Source organism: Globicephala melas, chromosome 18 (assembly GCF_963455315.2).
Source record: "Globicephala melas chromosome 18, mGloMel1.2, whole genome shotgun sequence".
NCBI lineage: Eukaryota > Metazoa > Chordata > Mammalia > Artiodactyla > Delphinidae > Globicephala > Globicephala melas.
In genome coordinates, this window is record NC_083331.1 from 53,656,734 (window position 1) to 53,675,944 (window position 19,211).

A 19,211-nucleotide genomic window follows, 5' to 3' on the forward strand; every position below is an offset into this window, starting at 1 on the left:
TTTTAGGATATGCTCTTTTATACAGGCTGTTTTGCTGGTGAAATAAAAATGATTATTTTCTTCACCTATTAAAAAGAAAATACTATCTTATTAAAACAGTTATTTTAATACCACGATTAATTTATGCCTTGGACCTAATTTTTCCTTCCAAAGATGGGATGGATTTACTCTCCCGTTATATTTGATCCCACTCCTCTGGTGTAAAGAATTCTTGTGCATACTTAAGGATGGGTCTTCACCTTTCTTTAGTTCTTTATTGGCTGATATTTTGCTTACTGCTAATTTTTAAAAAAGGGTAAAGCAATATTTAAATGGATTTCTATGACTCAATTCCAGGAAGAAAGGATTTTTAAATGACAGACCTCATGATGTTATGAAAGAAACATGCCAATAAACATATTTCTTATTAGACTCTGTGGACAAGGGATCAGAATTTGTTAGTGATTATCTAACAGCCATTATTAAAATTTTGTTGGCTTCAGACACATGCGATATAATTTCTTTTCATCGTACCTCTCTGTTATCCATATTTTGATAGATAAGATCTATATTTAGTAGCTGTCAATCAACATGTCTTCGAAAATATCTTTATCTCAATCACTTCCTCATACTGTGTTCTTACCAAAAAGGTTATCTTACCTGATTTATGTTTTCATAGTGACATGCTATGCTTTATGTTCTCTAAAAACTCTTCACTCAGTTTATACTAGGGAGTGAGGTAATCACTGGAAAGCATGCTTTTTTTCTGAAACAACACATTCCATTTAATATGTTCAGTTTGGTGAGTATTTCAGGTTTCAGCATAGGTGACCAGTATCACTTAAATATTTGCCAAACGATGAGTTTACATTTATTTATATTGGAGGGAATCTGTTTTGTAGATGTGACTATCTTGTTAATTTCAATAAATAGAGACTTAGAAGCTAGACTCTTCAATGTTGTACCAAAAAATTATCACAATGACTGACTCAGTTGAAATACAGGCTTATATTGTATGTCATGCTCATTTGCCTATTTGCACACAAAGTATAAAAGAACAGATTATCTTGCCAGCAAACTAACCTAGTGTTGTCTCTAAAATCACCAGTGTAATTGGACTGCATCAGGATTATTTGGAAATGTCCATCATATGATCATTATTAAAATTGAAATAACTGATTTGATTATTATTAGTTTGTTGAAGATTCTATGGCCAGATACAATTGTATTGTGCAGTACTGAGCTATATGTGTAATTACAGAATGTCATTTTGCATTAATGTTTTAGGAAACAGAAAGTGCACATATAAATTCATTTTATAGGTCATATTGACATCTTTATTTCAAAATATGTGCTATTTGCTCTTTTCCCACTTCATCATTTATGCTCCAGCTATGAGTTTCTTTATGATTTCTATGCATCGTGCTGTCTTTTCATTTTCTGTTTTTGCCTTACTTCTGTTTGGAACATCCTTCTAGACATTCTCCTGGGTAATTTCTTCTCAGTTCAGATGCCATTATTTCCCAGTTAAGCCTCACTACAGTGAGGTACCCCCTCATACCAGTTGGAATGGCCATTATTAAAAAGTCTACAAGGGCTTCCCTGGTGGCGCAGTGGTTGAGAATCTGCCTGCTAATGCAGGGGACACGGGTTCGAGCCCTGGTCCGGGAGGATCCCACGTGCCACGGAGCAGCTAGGCCCGTGAGCCACAACTACTGAGCCTGAGGGTCTGGAGCTTGTGCTCCGCAACAAGAGAGGCCGCGATAGTGAGAGGCCCGCTCACCGCGATGAAGAGTGGCCCCCGCTTGCCACAACTAGATAAAGCCCTCGTACAGAAACAAAGACCCAACACAGCAAAAATAAATTAATTAATAAACTCCTACCCCCAACATCTTCTTTAAAAAAAAAAAAAGTCTACAAATAACAAATGCTGGAGAGGATATGGAGAAAAGGAAACCCTCCTACACTGTTGGTAGGAATGTACATTGGTGCAGCCACTATGGAAAACAGTATGGAGGTTCCTCAAAAAACTAAAAATTGAGTTGCCATATGATCCAACAATTCCACTCCTGGGCATATACTATACTATAGACAAAACTATAATTCGAAAAGATACATGCACCCTTATGTTCATGGCAGCACTATTTACAATAGCCAAGACATGGAAACAACCTAAATGTCCATCGACAGATTAGTGCATAAGAAGATGTGGTACATATATACAATGGAATGCTACTCAGCCATCACAAAGAATGAAATAATGCCATGTGCAGCAACATGGATGGATCGAGAGATTATCATACTAAGTGAAGTCAGGAGGAGAAAGACAAATACCATATGATATCACTTGTATGTGGAATCTAAAATACTATACAAATTGACATATCTGCAAAGCAAAAAACAGACTTACAGTTATAGAGAACAGACTTGTTGTTGACAAGGCGCAGGGAGGGTAGAGGAGAGGATTGGGAGTTTGGGGTTAGCAGAGGCAAACTATTATGTATAGGATGGGTAAACAACAAGGTCACACAGTATAGCACAGGGAACTATCGTCAATATTCTGTGACAAACCATAATGGAAAAGAATATGAAAAAGAACATGTATATATGTATAAGTGAGTCACTTTGCTGTACAGAAGAAATTAACATAACATTGTAAATCACCTGTACTTCAATAAAATTAAAAAAAATAAAGACTATACCTGAGCCTGGATTAAGTTCTCTGATAACAGAGCATTTCCACTGTTGTATATATACCAGATCATTTTTAAAATTTATTTATTTATTTATGTTTTTGATAAATGTTGCATGTATTTAAGGTGCACAGTGTGATAATTACCAAGATCAAGATAATTAACACCTCCACTGTATTTAAATTATATTTAAATATAAGTATTTATTCATCCACCAACTCAAAGACTGACCATTTTAATCAACTTTGTACCTCGGTGGTTATAACAAGGCTTATCCATAACAGATTCTCAGGAACTATTTTGTTTTACTCGTTCTTTGGCTTCAACATCTATATTATAAAATGAAACACAAAAATATAAAGCTATACAAAATAAATATGTAGCTTCTTTAATTATTTTAGGTTGCACAACTTGTGATCACTACCCAAATTATAACATTAGGGTGATGTTACCTAATGCCAATTTGTTCAATGTGTTGTCTACTTATTCTTTGGCGCACTAAGAGGAGTGTTGAAGTCTCCAATTGTGTATTCAACCCTATAATGCTCATGTAATACGAAGTTCTCTTGTTAGATGTATACATGCTATATCTTCTTGTTGAATTGACCCTGTTAACATAAGGACTTTGGTTTTTCCATCTAGTTTCTCTACTGACTTTATGTAGGGATTGAAGAACTCTGTCTCTACCTTTCCAGAGTCCTCAGGAAAGGTTTTTGCATGAATAAATAACCAAGAATATTGTAAGCCCATAGCTTGCCTTTCTGTGAACTAGGGAAAAGATACCCCTCTCAAGAGGCACACATCTATGGGTATATATCTTGGTAAGCAAATAATTCCTTAGTGTGAATTAGAAAAAGGTGCCACTTCTTATGGTTGCACGCAGCCCCTCACAAGGCACACAACTTGGTGTGAAGCATCAGGCCAGATTTTTGCCTCTGCAAATCTTAATCTAGGTTCTCTTGTGCTTTACAGAAACTGCACAACAATATGTAACCATATGTGGTGATCCTGGTAATTACTTCCAATGAAGATATTGTATATAGTTTATGCTTCAATGTTATATTTTCTGTGACAGACCCATAATGATAATACATGCAGTGTGGAAAGGAAAACCAAAATCTCTTAGATGAGGTCAAGCATAACACAAAAATCTCCATGGCCATAAATGAAATAGAAATCTATATGAGCAAGATGAATTCATGGGTGTGCTGTACTACCAGCACCTTGCGGTAGTAAGGAAGGTGCTCCTCCAGGGTCACGGGAAGTAAGTGTTCTGTGTGAGACGGTGGATGTGGGCCAAGTTCGCTGCATGAATATAGGGGTTTGATTGGCACTGCTCCCACCTCCCCACCTGTGAAAGAAACTGGAAAAAAAATTCTAGTTGCTTTCTATTTTTATGGGAATAGGAAATGGTAAGCTTGGGGACATAAGAGGAAATAAGACAGAATTCCCAGCAGGATCTGAAACATTTTCCCTCAGCTCAGTGACTTGGTATCTGCAATATCTATAATGTCTCTGCATTGAAGAAAAGACCACAATTTCATTTTAAGATCTTATCCTGGACTGGGGATTTAACGAATTTCTGAGATCTTGCAGGGGTCTGTTTCTAGCCTCTTCTGCTTTCCTCTAGAAGTAGAGTATAGCAGACTCACTGCTTAAGACTCTTTACTAGTTTACAGCTTTGTTTTGGGGACAGTGGGAAAATTCTGAATGTGGATGATATATTAAGGGTGATAATGGCATTGTGTTTGTGTAGGACAAAGTTATAGTTCTTAGGAGATAACTGGTACAGTATTTAGTATTAAGGGGGCAACAACATCTGTAATTTCTAGATGACTTAGCAGAAAACTATCCATCTATCTATCATCATCTATTATCTATCTATTTATCATCTATCATATATGGAGAGATGATAGAAGAAATGCAGTGAAATACTAACATTTGATAAATATGGATGAAGGAATGTGGATGTTTATTGTAGTATTCTATGTAGATTAGAAAATTTGCAGAATAAAACGAATAAAACAAATATAAAACAGTACCTCTGAGGTCTTCTGACATGCGTCTTTTTCTTAATCCCATTTTCTGGCCACAGCCTTACTTTCCAGGCTAATCAGGATTAAGGCTTTAGCCAATACAGTAAACTTTCTCTTTTCCTGTTGTCTCAGTGACATGATAATCCCCAAATGACCAGGTGGGAGTCTCAAATTCAAGTTCAATGTAGTGGCCATTACACCCCTGGTACAAATGTTCCTCTTGGCATATTCCCCGCCAACAGAAGACAAAGATCAATGAGAAGATGAAACGCTTTATGGAAAGGTCACTTGGGTTTATGGCGATAGACATCCTTGGAACAGTGGATTCTGATCACAGGAGGAATAATACTGTATATCATGTGCTGATTTTAAAAATATATCATGTCGTGAAGGACCAAGCCTTCAAGATGCTACCACCCAGACTGTACCATGTTCGAGTATTCAGCAGACAATTCAACATTTTCTCAGGCCAGCTACTGGCTGGATAAACTCCATATAAGAAATTTATTACTTCACAGCTTTTGGTGGAAAATGAGATTCTGTATCGGAAACTACTAAGACTTGAAAAAGCATTCAGCAGATTCATGGATGATAGGGTTAGCAGAAGCAGTGACAGCGTAAAAGTCAAATACGTGTCGTTAGTGTCTGTTTAGTGAGGATAAAGCGCTGACATTTTCACGATGGAAGATGTCCAATAAATAAAACTGCCACCAAGTGGCTGACTGATGCCCTGCAGGAAATAGGGGCTTGGTGTTGATTTCCACTACTGGTAAGGTTGGTAGTAGCCACATCTTCTTTTCAAGAGGAAATCAATATTTGCATACCCATACATAATCTCTATCTGTGCCTCCACGGTCACTTTGTACATTAGCCCATTGAGCAAGCATTGGACTAGCTAAGGAACAAGAAAGATTGACATTCACAGCAAAGGGCATTTTTCCATAGGATTGATAAGAGTCTCCTCTAGAGTGGATGCCCATTGGTGAACATTACATGAGACACAAATACCCTCACACTCTATGCCCATTCCAAGATCCTATCCACACATAATTCTCCGGACTTCTATGACAGCAATCCTCTAATCTTATTCCTTCTGTGTCCTTGGGTATCTGAAATAATAGTTAGCCACTCCCTCAAAATTGATATAATTGATGTAAATCCATCTCAGATGAAGTGAGAAATCAGTCACATATCATCATTTCTGCTCAGAAGGAATTTGTTCCTTCACTACTGTCTTTTTCTTTTTTTTTTTTTTTTTGCGGTATGCGGGCCTCTCACTGCTGTGGCCTCTCCCGTTGCGGAGCACAGGCTCCGGATGCGCAGGGGCGGCCATGGCTCATGGGCCCAGCCGCTCCGCGGCATGTGGAATCTTCCCGGACCGGGGCACGAAGCCGTGTCCCCTGCATCGGCAGGCGGACTCTCAACCACTGCGCCACCAGGGAAGCCCCCTTCACTACTGTCTTTCAAGGCCACTGCTGAGGGACTGTCATGCTGCAGCTGTCTATCTCTGGAGAATACTGGGAAGTGATCATGAAGACATGAGGGTGGGTTGTGGGGCCACAGGTAGTGACTGTGGGTAAGGAGTTAATGCAGCAGGAGCAAGTGCCTTGTGAACCTGTTCCACCTGCTCATGCAATATGCCTGTGTTTCAAGGGCCTGCTTGGGTCCAATCTTGTATACGATACTTCTTGATAGGAGTGATGTGGTGCACATCCAAATTTGTGGATATGTAGATCAGATAAAATATAGCATATGATAGGCATTTTAGCTTACATGATTATTTGGTATACCATTGTCAGCCATTAATCCTCCGTAAGGCACAGAAATATTCCAGGGGTTGATGAAGAAGGCTTTGAACACTATAGCTTTTTATTGGTTCATGAAGACTTGGTGAAGGTGTAACTCACTGAACACTGAATGTGCTCCAAAGCATTTTCTTGTTCAGGATCCTAAGATTGGAAAGTTTGAAAACTGGGTCAAAAATCACACTCAAATGTAGAACACGTAGCCTCCAGAATTTAAAAAGGTCTACCAAGACTTTTCTCAAAGTTGAAAGTACAGGAACAACATACAATGGAAAAGGAAGAACTTCAAAGTGGAATAAGCCAAGGTGTATGGAGAATGATTATATTCCAGTTCTTCTCCTGTATGTATGTATTGGAATTGGACTTCCCTTTCTGTGTGAGTGGAAATGACATGTATCTCTCTTTGGAGCCACTGCATTACTCACCATCATCTTGTTCTTATGCCACAATGATGACGAAGGGAAGTACTGATGTGGAGCCTCCATCAGACTAGATCTCTGAATGATATGCATGGAATATTCAGTGTATGCAAGAAATAAACTTTGTGATGTTAACACATGGATGGTTGGGTTTTTTTTATGGCATCTTAAACTAGGCTATCCTGGCATTGATACTACCTAAAAGTGAAATCTTGCCCCAAAAGGGAACATACAAATAAAGCCATCAGAAACAGGATGGTATGGTAAAGGAGCTGGTGGTGAGCATTGACTCCATTAAAAAACAGAATCAAGACTAAATACTGGTTGGAATTACAATTTTAAAAAAGAAAAATATTTGAAACTTTGATAACATAAAAATAAGAACATAACTAACAAATTTCATTAATAAAGTGTTAATATCTTAATATTTTATAATAGGAAGTAAAATAATGTATAAAATAAATGTAGTTGAAATGACTTTAACTTCATAATGGTTAAGAGGATATCTCATTCTGAAAGAACATCCATCTAAAGTTTGGGAATTGCTTTGTTTTTAATTGTTTTTCTTTCTTCTGTAAATTGAAATACAATAAAATTTAAGTAAAATTTGTTTTTTCACTATAATGACAAAATAATATAATATTGGTTTTATAATACCATGCCCATCCACCCATCCATCTATCCACCCAGCCAAATATCTGCTATCCATCTTTCCTTTCATTTGTATATCCTTCTATTTATACATAGTAATTGGAGATATGCCTGAAATGCTATTCATAGTAAGATGATTATAGTAATTTACAAGTGATAGGATTTGTAGAGATATTTTCCCATATGTTTTGTACTTTTCTGTATTGTTTGCCTTCTTTCCGTCATTTTTTTCAAAACCGTAAACTCATAAATCCTAAAAAATGAAAAATACAAATTTCTTGGCTTCAAGGACCTCAGATAACTTACTTAGGCAACATGAAATCAAAAGTTCCTGTTATGTTTCAGTTCCTATCAAAATTCTTTTCAATAATTTTAACATACTGAAAAAAAAATAGACTGAGTGAAAATAGTAGGATCTGTTGGATGGGGTTCAGATCCAGTGTTTTAACTGTTTGATAAAATACATGGAAATAATCTGAGAAGAGCTTGAGGGGAATGGGTAGAAGTACATATTTACTTGAAGTCACATAATAACTAAACCCTTGAAAATAACTATTCTCTAAGGTTCCATGTTCTCTTTACTTCACACTTAAGTTATCAATGAATACATCCATATTTTGAAACATTGGATTTGGGAAATCGAATTATTACTAGTCTGGTGATTAAACTGCTCTATCCATCTGCTAGTATATTGTCATTATTGTTTCAGCCTAGCTCAAATGATAGCCGTCTTTATAAATCACTTTCATTAAATTCAGGCAGTGATTGTATAAAATCTTTTAGAAAAAATAAATCCTTGAACCCGATTTTTTCCTGTATTAAAATTAAGACAAGATATGAAATACAATATAATAAGTTGAAATTGGAGTAGATTTTCAGAAATCTAATGATGTCTCAAAGTAGCAGCACTTTGTATATGTTGGTTGAGATTGCATCCAGAGAGATTTCTGGTCTAATGGATAGCCAAGCACTGGTGAGGTTGTGATGTTTGTTTAATTAGTGGGATTTTTTTCTACTCTCAGAATAATTTTAATATGTTAATGCACTCATCAAGCTTTTTCATTCACTGAGCATCTTTGTTATTTTAGAATAAATTGTTTATTCCTGAAGTCACAGAACAACAATTATGGTTATCTTCTAAAATCACAGTTTGATTTCTGTGTCTTTATACGGTCTACTAAGAACATCCATTGACTGAAATAAAGAGGATATGGTAAAGTTCTATTAGAATCTTAGTTATCAATATTTGCTTGCTACATCACTGTTATGTAGAATGAAAAGCATTCTAATATGACCAGCCTTTTCAGTTTCTTATTACTATGAATTGAGTAAATACTTTAAGTATATTTTAAGTTATTTATCCATCTAGTAAATATTATTTGAATGCCTTCTATGTATACAAGGTACCCTGGAGGTGCCACAGACATGTAGTCTCTCCTCTCAAAGAATTTGCCGTCCAGCAATGTTCCTCCACGTGAATAACTGGGCCATGTTTGCCACAAGCGTCCATAGTATTCTGTATCTGCTTTCACAGTGCTTCTGCACACTTTGTCAGGTATTATTTTAAACAATTTGTTAACTATCCTCCTTTACTGCTGGGTCCTAAACTCCATGTGGGTGGGAACAGTGTCCCTTTGTCAATGGCTGTATCCCTGGTGCCTAACACTGTGATAAGCACTGACATGCCAGCTGAAGGAAGGTGATGAGGGAAGTGGAGGTTACAGGTGGAATCTATGCTAGTGTGGAAAGGTGGTTCAGATTAAGGCATTAAAACTTTGCTACTGGGCTTCCCTGGTGGCGCAGTGGTTCAGAGTCTGCCTGCCGATGCAGGGGACATGGGTTCATGCCCCGGTCCGGGAAGATCCCACATGCCGCGGAGCGGCTGGGCCCGTGAGCCATGGCCGCTGAGCCTGCGCGTCCGGAGCCTGTGCTCCGCAGCGGAAGAGGCCACAACAGTGAGAGGCCTGCGTACCGCAAAACAACAACAACAACAACAAATGATAGTGACATTTACACACTGCTATATTTAAAACAGATAACCAACAAGGACCTACTGTATAGCACAGGAAACTTTGCTCAGTACTCTTTAATAAGCTAAATGGGGAAAGAATTTGAAAACGAATAGATACATGTGTAAGTATAACTGAATCTCTTTGCTGTACACCTGAAAACAACACAATTGTTAATCAACTCCAATATAAAATTAAAAAATCTTTAAATGTGTATATTAGTGAATTGATATATATAGTAAAAAACAAAACAAAGGAAAGAAATTGGAAGAGAGAGAAGATATAGGCCAAAAAAGAATAACATGGTCAACATTTTGAGGCAATTGAGGAGGCATGAATATTTATGAAATAGTGAATTACTCAGGTCTACTAGAACAGAGTTAGATGTCAGAAGTCATTAGGGCAGGGCAGTGGACACTGGAAAGGACACCTGAGTAGGATTATTAAAACTCGATGTGCAAGACTAAGGAATTTAAACATTTTTATAATAAAATGTTCAGAAATTTTAGATACAGTCACATAATTTTGGTTCAGTGACTAAATTACATTTTAGTTGTATATCCAGAATCTCAATTTACTAGAAGTGTTTTTTTTAAGAACAGAAAAGATTTTTAAGGGCAGAAACTGTACAGTTTAAACTTTGTAATTACAGTAACTGGCATTGTCCCTAGTGTATTTTAGGTGTTGGGCATATATATATATATATATATATATATTTATTTAACATCTTTATTGCAGTATAATTGCTTTACAGTCATGTGTTAGTTTCTGCTTTATAACAAAGTGAATCAGCTATAAATAAACATATACCCCATATCAACTCCCTCTTGTGTCTCCCTCCCACCCTCCCTATCCCACCCCTCTAGGTGATCACGAAGCACCGAGCTGATCTCCCTGTGCTATGCAGCTGCTTCCCACTAGCTATTTTACATTTGGTAGTGTATATATGTCCATGCCATTCTCTCACTTTGTCCCAGCTTCCCCTTCCCCCTCCCTGTGTCCTCAAGTCCATTCTCTACATCTGTGTCTTTATTCCTGTCCTGCCCCTAGGTTCTTCAGAACCATTTTTTTTTTTTAGATTCCATATATATGTGTTAGCATATGGTATTCATTTTTCTCTTTCTGACTTACTTCACTCTGTATGACAGACTCTAGGTCCATCCACCTCACTACAAATAACTCAATTTCATTTTTTATGGCTGAGTAATATTCCATTGTATATATGTGCCACATCTTCTTTATCCATTCATCTGTTGATGGACACTTAGCTTGGTTCCATGTCCTGGCTATTGTAAATAGAGCTGCAATGAACATTGGGGTTCATGTGTCTCTTTGAATTATGGCTTTCTCAGGGTATATGCCCAGGAGTGGGATTGCTGGATCAGATGGTAGTTCTATTTTTAGTTTTTTAAGGAACCTCCATACCATTCTCCACAGTGGCTGTATCAATTTACATTCCCACCAACAGTGCAAGAGGGTTCCCTTTTCTCCACACCTGCTCAAGCATTTATTGTTTGTAGATTTTTTTGATGATGGCCATTCTGACCGGTGTGAGGTGATACCTCATTGTGGTTTTGATTTGCATTTCTCTAATGATTAGTGATGTTGAGCATCCTTTCATTTGTTTGTTGGTAATCTGTATATCTTCTTTGGAGAAATGTCTATTTAGGTCTTCTGTCCATTTTTGGATTGGGTTGTTTTTTGTTTAATATTGAGCTGCATGAGCTGCTTGTAAATTTTGGAGATAAATCCTTTGTCAGTTGCTTCATTTGCAAATATTTTCTCCTGTTCTGAGGGTTGTCTTTTCATCTTGTTTATGTTTTCCCTTGCTGTGCAAAAGCTTTTAAGTTTCCTTAGGTCCCATTTGTTTATTTTTGCTTTTATTTCCATTTCTCTAGGAGGTGGGCCGAAAATGATCTTGCTGTGATTTGTGTCATAGTGTGTTCTGCTTATGTTTTCCTCTAAGAGTTTTATAGTGTCCAGTCTTACATTTAGGACTTTAATCCATTTTGAGTTTATTTTTGTGTATGGTATTAGGGAGTGTTCTAATTTCATTCTTTTACATGTAGCTGTCCAGTTTTCCCAGCACCACTTATTGAAGAGGCTGTGTTTTCTCCACTGTATATTCTTGCCTCCTTTATCAAAGATAAGGTGACCATATGTGTGTGGGTTTATCTCTGGGCTTTTTATCTTGTTCCATTGATCTGTATTCCTGTTTTTGTGCCAGTACCATACTGTCTTGATTACTGTAGCTTTGTAGTATAGTCTGAAATCCGGGAGCCTGATTCCTCCAGCTCCGTTTTTCTTTCTCAAGATTGCTTTGGCTATTTGGGGTCTTTTGTGTTTCCATATAAATTGTGAAATTTTTTGTTCTAGTTCTGTGAAAAATGCCAGTGGTAGTTTGATAGGGATTGCATTGAATCTGTAGATTACTTTGGGTAGAACAGTCATTTTCACATTGTTGATTCTTCCAATCCAAGAACATGGTATATCTCTCCATCTGTTTGTATCATCTTTAATTTCTTTCAGCAGTGTCTTATAGTTTTCTGCTTACAGGTCTTTTGTCTCCTTAGGTAGGTTTATTCCTAGGTATTTTATTCTTTTTGTTGCAGTGGTAAATGGGAGTGTTTCCTTAATTTCTCTTTCAGATTTTTCATCGTTAGTGTATAGGAATGCAAGAGATTTCTGTGCATTAATTTTGTATCCTGCTACTTTACCAAATTCATTGATTAGCTCTAGTAGTTTTCTGGTAGCATCTTTAGGGTTTTCTATGTATAGTATCATGTCATCTGCAAACAGTGACAGCTTTACTACTTCTTTTCCGATTTGGATTCCTTTTATTTCTTTTTCTTCTCTGATTGCTTTGGCTAAAAATTCCAAAACTATGTTGAATAATAGTGGTGAGAGTGGACAGCCTTGTCTGCTTCCTGATCTTAGAGGAGATGGTTTCAGTTTTTCACCATTGAGAATTATGTTGGCTGTGGTTTGTCATATATGGCCTTTATTATGTTGAGGTAAGTTCCCTCTATGCCTACTTTCTGGAGGGTTTTTTATCATTAATGCACGTTGAATTTTGTCGCAAGCTTTTCCTGCATCTGTTGAGATGATAATATGGTTTTTCTCCTTCAGTTTGTTAATATGGTTTATTACATTGATTTCTGTATATTGAAGAATCCTTGGGCATATATTTTTGATAAGAGAGTTATTTGAATTTGTTAAGTGAAACAATATTCTAAAAGGTGTGAAGTGATTGTTGTTTTGGACTATAGGGAGATAAGTGGGAGGCAATTAGGTAGGTAGACAAGAAGACATATAAGTTTAGAGGTAGATAGATGGATAGATAAAAACAAATGTACACACTTAAACACACAAACACATATGTAATCAATACACACACCTAACTACACACACACAGACTCATATACACATACAGGCACAGGCATACGCATAGATGTAACCCACACAAGTACACATATGTACGTACAAATACATATATATACACACACATCACAAACACACATAGACATCCACATATACCCACACACGTATATTTGCGAGAGACAGTAGATAAAATATTAGGATTATATTATAAGAAAGAAAGACAAAGCTCATGAAATTATCAAGGAGAATAGTATGAGAAGGGCAGACAAATAACAGATGGAAGAGGATTTATAAGAAAAAATTAAAGAATAAAGAGTTTATTCTCCGTGAAGAAGAGACATCCTAAGGAGATTATCACATTGTAGGCAGATTTCCCAAACTCTTACTGTGCATTGCCAAATACTTACTTACACATCACATATTACCTACATTAGAATCTGAGTCTGAGGATGGGTGGCATAATCATATTTACCAAATTAGACAATGTTTAATTTTTTTTCTTTACGGTATTCAAATGCTTGGGGTTTTGAAAAATATAGAATGAAGAATCTAGGGGCAGGACAGGAATAAAGACACAGAGGTAGAGAATGGACTTGAGGACACAAGGAGGGGGAAGAGTAAGCTGGGATGAAGTGAGAGAGTGGCATGGACATATATACACTACCAAATGTAAAATAGACAGCTAGTGGGAAGCAGCTGCATAGCACAGGGAGATCAGCTCGGTGCTTTGTGACCACCTAGAGGGGTGGGATAGGGAGGGTGGGAGGGAGGCTCAAGAGGGAGGGGATATGGGGATATATGTATATGTATAGCTGATTCACTTTGTTACAAAGCAGAAACTAACACACCACTGTAAAGCAATTATACACCAATAAAGATGTTAAAAAAAAATAGAAAGAAGTAAGTCCATTACCACAAAACCAAATTTAAATAGTGCTAATTTTTTTTTCATTCTAATTTTTAAATCTGTAGAAAAGGTGTTTCATTCTGATATGTTGAGGTGACACTGTCTAAGGTTTAACTGTTTCTGTCTACTCTGGGTCTTAGATTGTAATCTTTGTTGGTTCCAGAGATTTATCTGATCTGGGTAGCCATCGGTAAGTTATCAGGAAGGGCTATTGACATATTTCATGATTATACTGAAAAGACTAAATGAGAGTGACAAAACCTATGTTAGAAAACATTATTGTTAATTTCAACATAAATAGTGTATAAAATCAGTTCAATAGTGCTGTATAAAAGATTTAAAGTGTTCATGATTTCTCATTCTTTTCTATGTTTAGGTAGACCTTTTTGGGTCAGAATTGTGGAGAAAACATCTGAGTCAGATTACTAGGATCTGATGTGCAGGGTAAGTCTGATGGTGACAATTTCTCTTATTTTTTTCTTCATTTGAGAGCATCTTGATTTTCCCTAGAGTCCTGCAAAATATTTCACTGGATGTAGAATTCTGGGTTGACAGTTCACTTCTTTCAGCTCTTGAAAAATTAGAAAAAAACATTAGCACTACTTAAATTTTAATTGTTTTCCTTTACAGAATTCAAATGCTTGTTTTAAAGAAAATGAAAAAAATATATAGAAAAATAGAAATAAGAAATAAAGTTCATTATCACAAACCCACATTCAAATCCACTGTTTTTCACCTCTAGATAACATGGAGGGTTTTTTTTCCCCCACTGCTTTTAAGATGTTTCTTTGTCTTTATCTTCAGAAGTTTGAATATGTTGTGTCTTGGTGTGTTTCTTTGGGTTTATTCTGTTTGTAGTTCACTCAGCTTCTTGAATATGTAGGTTTATTTCTTTTGCCAGATTCAGAAATCTTTCTGCCATATATTTGCATACTTTGCAGCCCCTCCCTCTTCATCCTCTCCTTCTGGGTCTCTGATGGCACAAATGTTAGATCCTTTGTTATATTCCCACAAGTCCCCTGTGGCTCTTTTCATTTGTCTATTTCTTTTCTTCTTCCTTTTTTTCGTTTTATTTTCTCTCTGTTGTCCAGATTTGCTCATTTCTATCGATACATTCAAGTTTACTGATTCATCTCCCACCTTCATCTGGTTGTTGAGCTCATCCATTGAGTTTTATTATTTCAGTCATTATATTTTTCTGTTCTAAATTTTCATTTGGTCTTCTTTTTAACTTCCATTTCTTTGCTGAGATTTTCTATTTCTTTACGGAGCTTTTATGTTTTCTGATTGGTTTAAACACACTCAAAATTGCTTGTTGAATCGATTTTATAATGGTTGCTGTAAAGTCTTTCTCAGTTAATTCTAACATCTCTGTCTTCTCAGTGTTTCTCCTCTACTGATGGTTATTTTTCCCCTGAGATTTTCCTGGTTCTTGGTGTAGCAAGTGACATTTGATTGATATTTGGGAATTTTTGGAACTCTATTATGAAACTCTGCATCTTATTTAGCCTCTGTTTTAGCTGACTTTTTTGTTTGTTTGTTTGTTTGACATTATCCTGGCAGGGACAGAGGGAGAGGGGAAATCAGTGAAGTCTCTTTACTGCCAGATGAAGGTAGAAATCTAGATTCCCCACTCAGTCTAACAACACATGAGCAGAGGGTTCCTTGTTACTGCTGGGCAGAGGCAGAAGTCTGGCTCCCCGGCCCTCCACTGATACCATGGAGGGGTGGCCCCATTATCTCTGGGAGCTTGTGAAAGTCCTAAGCCTCCATTCAGCCTTTTCTGACACCATCCCAGCTGGTGGAGGGAGGACACCTCATTGCCGCCGCCACTCTGCCCTTGCTGGTGCAGATGGGGATGAGGCCTTCATTTTTCCTGTGATGTCTGCCTTGAGTAGAACAGTTACTGTCTAAAAGTATCTCTCTGGGTGGGCTACCCTGTTTTTTTTTTGATTAGGGAGAGCAGAATTTTTTCTTTTTCTTGTGTCTGTTGGCATTTCTCAGTTGCCACTTTCTTCAGCTCCAAGTCTGCCACGTATGAAGCAAAAAGATAACTCAGGAAACTCATCATCATGTCATTCCTTGGGTCCCAAGGTCCCTAGCTGTTCTGCCTTTTTTCTCCTATGTTTGCTTTAAATAACAATGCCAGGGTTTTTGTTGTACATAGTGGGAGAAATAGGGAAAATTATGTCTCCTTAATATTCCCACAGGATGGGTTTTGAGAAAATAGATTTTGAGGCAACAACTTAAGATGAATTCGTGGAAAATCAGAAGTCTGAAAAGTTACTCAGTAATGGTCTTCCAGGTCCATTCAAACTCCATGCAGATTGGTAGTCATTCACGTTTGTTTCCATTAGTTCATTTTTAGTAATGATCAAAAAACAGATTGAGTCATAGATTAGATCATAATAATCATCTGACCGATTTCTTTAAGAAGAATTTCTTGAATAGTCTTTCTAGGAGCAATTCTTTAAAACAGAACAGGTTTTCATTGGATTCTGCTGACAGTGTTGTGACTCAAGGGAGTCTTAGGAGATATCTTTCAACTCTTTATATAGATAATAATATGGCTCCTAACATGTTACAAATGTTAAATAGGCATTTAGTTGTTTCACTAAAGGTCTTCTATGTAGGTAACATTTCCTTTCAAAGTAATAGTCTGAAAGTCAATTTTGAGCTTATTTTATTTCCTTACATTTCTTTCAAAGGGTAAATCATTCCAGCCCTAGAATAGAAATGCTTAGTCTCTTGAGACTCCTCTGATGAATAGCCAAAGGGATAATTGCTTGGCTACACGGGTTTCTACATAGTTTTTAGCAAAATCATAGATATCCAAATGTAGATTCTGGCAATTAAGGATGTCGTGTCAATATGAGGGATTCCCAAGGGGACTCTGGAACTCTTGTGGAATTACTAGGTTATGGCACTAAACATAGTGGGCATAGTTTTTCAATAGTCAAAACAAAGTATGATCTATGTAACATATTTTGTATAATAAGTAATACAAGTGTAATATAAAACAGGTGACTAATATTGCTTAACTATTTAAGTGTACCATATGTGATAAAATATAGCCAAATGGTAATTTAATTATTGCCGTAAAAATACAGATACATTCCAGCATTTAAAAAACAGCTGATTTACTGTGTTGTGAACTTTGAGGCTATACATATGATTATGTATAGTGATGAACTTTACAGTTTATTATATAGAATCGGTTATAAAAAACAGAATGAATATTCAAATATTCTGGGAAGGAATCGTTGTACTTTTTATGTGAAAAAATCAATCATCCAAAAAATTAGTTCCAAGAAATATGTTCTGCTGTGATGAGCTGAACATTTGTACTGTTTAACTCAGTTACTGAAAACACGAGACTCGTGGATGAGATCCAACCCTTTGGTGCACCTTGGGCTGCTGCTCTACTCTGTGGTTGTGGATTGCACCCCTAACTGAGACTGTCCCTTGGATAATGCGGCTTGTGAAAATCAGATGAGAAAATATATTTGAATAACTGGAAAATCTAAAGTATTTCTCCTGATATTAGTTTTCTTTACCACAGGGAAAATTTAAATCATTAGAGTAGCTGAGACATACGTAAGTGATAAATACAAGGACAGAATTAATAAAGCCCCTGGTTCTGACCTGTTTGGGGCATCTGCTCCCAGAACATATCGACCTGTGTGGGATATTGTTGGCTTGAATCAGTATCCAAAATTGTCACATTTTCTTCCTTAAAGCCTTCTTCCAGTATCAACATGTATATTTTCACTTTACCTAGTCTGCTTGGACTTGTTCTTTAAGTGAACAGAGACATTGTGAAAGGCTACATACTGTACAATTCTGACTGTATGACATACTGTTTAAGGCAATACTACAGAGCAGTAAATAGATCAGTGGTTGGCAGAAGTTCAGGTGGAATAATATGGGAAGAGGGATGAATAGGTGAAGCACAGGGGATTTTCAGAGCAGTGAAACTATTCTGAATGATATTTTAATGGTAGACACATGGCATTACGCGTTTGTCAAAAACTACAGAACAGAACAACACAAAAAAAATGAGACAGTGTGGGCTTCCCTGGTGGTGCAGTGGTTGAGAGTCCGTCTGCTGATGCAGGGGACACGGATTCGTGCCCCGGTCTGGGAAGATCCCACATGCCGCGGAGCGGCTGGGCCCGTGAGCCATGGCCACTTAGCCTGCGCGTCCGGAGCCTGTGCTCGGCAACGGGAGAGGCCACAACAGTGAGACGCCCGCGTACGGCAGAAAAAAGAAAAAAAAAAAAAAGAGAGACAGTGTAAACTATGGCTTTCTGCTAATAAAAATGTATCAATGTTGGTTTATCAATTGTAACAAAGTACCACACTAAAGCAAGCAGTTAATAAAAGAGGAAACAGTGTTTAGAGAAGATACATGGGAACTATCTGCTCACCTTTCCTGTACAACTAAAATTGTCCTGAAAAATAAAGTTGATTAATTAAAATACCCATAAATTTAAAAAAATTGTAGAGTAGTATAGAATATGCAAACTTTTAATTAAATTTCCTACTTTGAGACCTGGGCCCCCCTCCCTCTCAACTGAATCTGTCTGGTATCTTAGTCTCAGGAGTGTAAGTCCTGCCTACCCCATGCACGAACAGTAGGTGAAAAGGGGCTAAAAGCTTTGGCTTTTCTTGAAACAGATTTTTCAACCAATCTCTTGATTTTCTGTCTTCACACTCTGCCTTCTGTAGACCTTGAACCTAAGTCTATCTGTAATTCCATCTAAATTTACTCACGGCTGTTCAGTATCCTCCTGTCCAGACAGCTCAATCGAAACTTTCTCTATTTTGTTAATTCACTTACTATTCTATTTGTTTTTCATCTTCAAAAATTTTTTGTCATATCTAGTCTGCTATTGTCTCCTTTTTTTCCCTTGTTAGTCTAAACATCCATAAATTGTTTAACCTTCTTTTTAGTAAAACTTCAAGGGTGAGAAGGAAAATGCACATGTAGCCAAACAGTTAATTAAAAACATAGGTGGCTTTCTGGTCCTCACTCTATCTATGCTTTCCTTTCGTGGTTCCCATCGTTTTCTTTCTGTGGACACAACCACTCTTACTAAGTAAAGTTAAACATCATATTTGTCAATACATGGCACAATAATATGAACTACTTGAAATTTAATAATAGCTGTTTTTGGCAATGAATTCATTCGAATGAATCATGAGACAACATTTGATGTAATTATTTAATTAATGAAAATGAAGTATTGCAATATTGAGGGACTTGAATACATATTGAAGGATACTGTGGATAAGGGCTATGGCTGAAAGCCAACTCAGAGCAATTCA

At 36.9% G+C, this 19,211-nt stretch overlaps 1 long non-coding RNA gene across 1 annotated transcript in view; it reads left to right on the forward strand.

Annotated features, from left to right (window-relative positions):
* LOC115853462 (uncharacterized) overlaps nt 1–19,211 on the forward strand; it is a 191,973-nt gene that overhangs the window by 104,916 nt on the left and 67,846 nt on the right. The window contains exon 2 of the long non-coding RNA XR_004039588.2: nt 14,257–14,324. This is a non-coding gene — a long non-coding RNA (uncharacterized lncRNA). The remainder of the gene's footprint in view (nt 1–14,256; nt 14,325–19,211) is intronic.